A 4,996-nucleotide genomic window follows, 5' to 3' on the forward strand; every position below is an offset into this window, starting at 1 on the left:
GGACCTGTCCTAGAACCCATGGTGCCAAAGCCACTCGAATGACAGGGGTGATGCACTTGGCCTTCAAGGTCATGTAGGGCAATGTTTTTCAAACTCCAGGTCTCAAACCAATAATCAGCCATGAAATTAACTTGGTGGGTCCCAAGCTGGACTTTTTATAATGAAATAATAGATAATGGCTTCAGAAAGTCAGATTAGGACAAAGCAAGGTGAAAGAATGGAAATAATGGGAAGGTGAGGTGGAAGAAACATCTGGGAAGGGGTCCTCTGGCAGGTGCCAAAGAATGCACACATGGGGAGGAAAAGGAATCCATGGAACAGAGAAAGCCTGGAATAGGAGAGGTGCTTAGGAAAGAGAACCCTTACGCTGCCTAAAGGTCAGATCCTTTCCCTTAGGATCAGGAGTTCTAAGAAGCACTGAAGGAGCCCAGTCCCGGGGTTGCAAAAAGTAAAGAGACTATTGCTAAGAGAGGTGAAGTAACGTGACCAAAGTCACATGGTATATCGGAGTCCAGGTAAGTAAATTAATATCCAAGACGGCCTTCGCTCCTGGGTTGCAGAAGGAAGGAATGCAGTGTTCACAGCCCTGTCCTTGCTGGACAGGTCTTGTGAGGTAGGGCTCTGTCTTGGGACTTCAACCCTTTCTTTATGGACCAGGCAATCACAGTGCAGGGTCTTGTGTTAGGAGGACCCCTCTGCATATTTTCAACTAGGTTTTGAACTCATCAGGACAAGCAGCCTTCTTGGCTTATACGTAGCAGGAGACTATTCATGGTGATGAGGCCAAACCCCTGGCTGCAAGGCACAAGGCTCCATCGCCCAGAGTCCCGGTGCAGTGCAGGCCTGCGGCCATGGTTGTAGGATTCACTGGTCCTGGGTGAGAGATTCAGGATCCGGGCCATCACCACATCTTTTTCCCCAGAGGTGGGTAACACTGTTCCCAGTGCGGAAGGCCAGGGGCATAAGTATATGCTAGAGGCTGAGGTGTGAGGGGTGAGTGAGAGCCTCCCTCCGAGAGAGCAGTTGCACTTCCCGGGAGCCTCGCGTTGCTGGAACTGGAATCAGGTGCGAGTCACTTCAGAGACACTCTCCGTGCACTGCACAGCGGGAGCCGCACTCTCTCTCTGCAGACTCTGCAAAGGGGAGCCCTGAGGTTTGGGCTGAGAGTCACTGGCCGCCCTGAAGTTCGTGGCCTCAGCTTCTTTTCCCCCTCATCATCCTGCTCCTCAGGCAGGTGTCAGGGGTTCGCGTGCTGCCCAGACCTGAGTGCCATCGTGGTTCGTGGAATCCAGCAAGTAGGAGGAACAAAGCACCCTGCAGGAGGAGCGGACGCCCCAGACCAGTGATGGGCCTCCCTGCAGCAGTGCGGAAAGGACCGTGGAACAGCCCAGAGCAGCACAGATGAGGGCTGAGGCCATGCCCAGGGCAGCATGGGTGAGGGCTGAGGCCATGCCTGGACACCTCTGGCTCTGCAAAATAGTTTGTTCAGAGGCAGAGAGAAAATTGTAGTCAGCTCTTAGAGAGAACAGACTTCAGTCATTGCTACTTAAACCAACGAAAGAACTAACAAAAAACTACACCTCAAGACTTAGGACAACATTGGAAACCCAGAGAAGAAGAGGGTGGACTTTAAACAGGTGTCGTTCTGGAGTCAAGTCAGGAACTGAGGAATATGTTTCCAAAAACCCGGAGGAACCTCTTATTTCAGCAAATGCTTGGGAGAGGAGGAGCAAGAACACTTTGAAAAGTAAGGCTAGTTTTGCAGCCCAGAATAATCTTCACAAAAATTATTACGAGGAAGCAAGGGGAATGGAAATGAAGCCACAGGACGGAGTCGGGCTCTGTCCCTGTTTGCAGAGAGCCAGCGAGGGCTGCCACGCAGGACTTCACACACCCGAGAAGGCTGGGCCTTGTGTCTTGTTTTGTTTCTTCTTAGAGAATGAGGAAGTGCCTCCCAAAGGAGACAGTCCATAAACAATACCCACAATGGCAGTCTAAAATGTCTTGGGCTACCGTTGGGTTGGAGAAACATGGAGAAAAGAGAAAGGGGCTTTAAGTTATCACAGAGTACTCAATTTTGCTGGGAGCTGCTTATTCTAAATGTGGGTTCCATTCACAGCAGCAGAGGATACCAAAGAGAATCCACATCCAACCCAGCACGGGGGCCGGGAACCTTGAATGCACAGGCTGGGTGCAATAACACCAAGGCAAGTCTAGTGAAGGCTGGAGGTGTCCCCCTGCCAATTCCGTGTTGTATCCTCAGAGGAGGGGGCACTTCAGATGCCACTTTTCCAGAGGGAAGGCAGCCTGCCAAGATAGACCTCTTCCCAGAACGTGGGGACTCCAGCATCCCAGTCAGTGAATGGGATGTGTCTTTTCACTGAGTAGTAGATCTCCAGGGTGGAGCCTTGTCAAGAGGTGTGTTTTCCATGGCACCCTAGAACAGCTGAAACCAGAAAGCTGCTCTGTGGTGAATCTCCTTGCATTTCTCACCTGCCATCTTCCTCCACCCACCACACACTGTCCACTGCAGCCTGTGAACTTAAGGACACCTCAGAAGTGGGCCACCTCCTAGAAACTCGGCTTTTCCTTAGAAAGCAGTTGTTTGTATTGTGGGTTGATCCAGTGGACACATTTTGGGTTTGGAGTTGTGTGTCCAAAATGGCAATGAAGATCTGGAGAAAGGTGCTTCTCTGTAGAAAGCCGTGTCTTGGTAATTCATGGAAATGTTGAAAAAAAACTGGAACGCAAAAGTCAAACTTGGTTTAATTGATTTGAGAGGAATTGAAGGCGCCACATCAGTCCAGGGAAAAGGAACTGCACTGCAGACTTTGAAGAGCCTGACTTTACACACTCCCAGGGCCCCTGGCTGGGGCTGTGCCACACAAAGGAAGAAAGGAGGGAAAGAGAGAGGCCGCGAAGTTACCTTGGGTTTTGAGTACTCTGTGGGCAGGTCTTGAGCCGGCAATGGGAGCCACTTAGATAAGAAATTGTAAAAAGTTACAGCACATTTTTATATTGCTCGCTGTGTTAGTTGCTGTCCATTGGACTTGGACACCGTAGCTTAGGGCAAATAGGAGATACAATAGAAAATGGCTTCCTGTTTTTACGCATCTTATGGCTGCAGGATAATAATTGAAGCAATGGCCTGATACGTCATAGAGGTGGCTGAGAGTGACATAAACAAGGCATTTATAGTAGGGTTTGAGGGATGTAACTGGCTGCCCCATTGGTTCCAGACGGAAGCATCAGAAAGCGAATTGCTCCTCCCCGGGTGGTGCCAGGCCTGCAGGCAGCTTCTCACCTGCCCCTCTTGCCTTGCACAAGGGCTTCCCAAGGGTGAGAACTGTCCCTCTTCTGGCTTCTCACTTAGCTCAGAGCCAAATGCCTTAGACCAGCCTTCATGGCCTGTGGGTGCTCATCTCCCAAGCCCACCTTGACAAATCTCCCCCCACTCGCTTCTCTCCTACCACCCAACTCCTTGCTGTTCCACCAAACCCAAACCTCCCCTCCAAAGGGCTCCTTTGCTCTTCCTTCCTTCCTTCCTTCCTTCTCTCTACAATGCCCTCTCCCTGAGTCTCAACAAGGCTTGCTCCCACATCAAACACCTGCCCCCATCACTCTCAACATATTTTTAAAAATAGATGTATCTTGTTTATTTTCTCTTTTCTCCTCTAGAATGCAAGGCTCAGGGATTTTACTCTAGTTTGTTCTTTGTTGTATCCCCAGTGCCTAGAATAGTGCCTGGCATAAAGTAAATGCTCAATAAACACATGTGGCATGAATGATGCAATGTGATGACATGCAGCAATCATATCTGGGTGCGGAGACATAGAGATGGGGCTGACCAGTGTTAAGCAGGACTCAAGAGAGTGCTGAGGCTTTAATGAATAGGATGCTAGTGACAAGGTAGACAAGATGGCCAGAAAACTCAGGCAGTCAGAAAACAGTGCCTGGATCTGTTTACATTCCAACTCCCTCCCTGACGAACAGATGGGAATGTTGTGATGGCTCATCAGATAGTCAAACCGCATCTAAATAAACTGCTGACAAATCTGCAAAGTACAGTGCTTTCTGTTTGGAAGATTCACAAGGCAACTCATATATATAGTGTCGTGCCAGTTTAAAAACAATACTGCCAGAATAAAAACTATAATTGAAAGTTTCTTTTAATAACATCTTGGGGGTGTTAAAAGCAAGAGATTTTTTAAAAGTCTAATTTAGTTCTACAAAGGGGATAAAGCTTTAGCTCCCAGTAAAATGAATTTACTTCCTCAATTTCTCCATTTCCACCCCACCCTCAATATACTATAAAATCCTATAACTAAACTGGAGTTAAAAATGCAAACAAAATTTCCAAAGTATGTGAATAAAATCTAATGTGTATTTAGAGTGTTGTACTTTGCAAAGCCAATGAGAAAGAATGTTGACTTTGGAATCAAGCCCACCTGGGTTTGAATCGCAGCTCAGCTTCATCGCAGCTATTCTAAGCCATGGTTTCAGCATCTGATCAATGGGGATCCTGATATGCACGGTCAGAGATATGATGGGACTGGCAAGCACTGGGACTGGTCTAGTAAGTATTTAATAGAGTGCCCAGCACACAGCCCGTGCTCCCAAGTGGCAGCTAACAATCTATACTTTTTCAGGTACAAACAAACAAACAGCCGGGCGCGGTGGCTCACGCCTGTAATCCCAGCACTTTGGGAGGCCGAGGCAGGCGGATCACGAGGTCAGGAGATCGAGACCATCCTGGCTAACACGGTGAAACCCTGTCTCTATTAAAAATACAAAAAATTAGCCGGGCGAGGTGGCGGGCGCCTGTAGTCCCAGCTACGCTGGAGGCTGAGGCAGGAGAATGGCGCGAACCCCCGGTGGGCGGAGCCTGCAGTGAGCCAAGATTGCGCCACTGCACTCCAGCCTGGGTGAAAGAGCGAGACTCCGTCTCAAAAAAAAAAAAAAAAGACAAACAAACAAAAAACCCCCACACACAAAA

The 4,996-nt window shown here is 48.8% G+C and overlaps 1 protein-coding gene across 1 annotated transcript in view; it reads right to left on the reverse strand.

Moving 5' to 3' along the window:
* Positions 1 to 4,996, reverse strand: part of PDE10A (phosphodiesterase 10A) — a 667,471-nt gene that overhangs the window by 585,595 nt on the left and 76,880 nt on the right. The window lies entirely within an intron of this gene.

Source organism: Symphalangus syndactylus, chromosome 2, assembly GCF_028878055.3.
Source record: "Symphalangus syndactylus isolate Jambi chromosome 2, NHGRI_mSymSyn1-v2.1_pri, whole genome shotgun sequence".
Lineage (NCBI taxonomy): Eukaryota > Metazoa > Chordata > Mammalia > Primates > Hylobatidae > Symphalangus > Symphalangus syndactylus.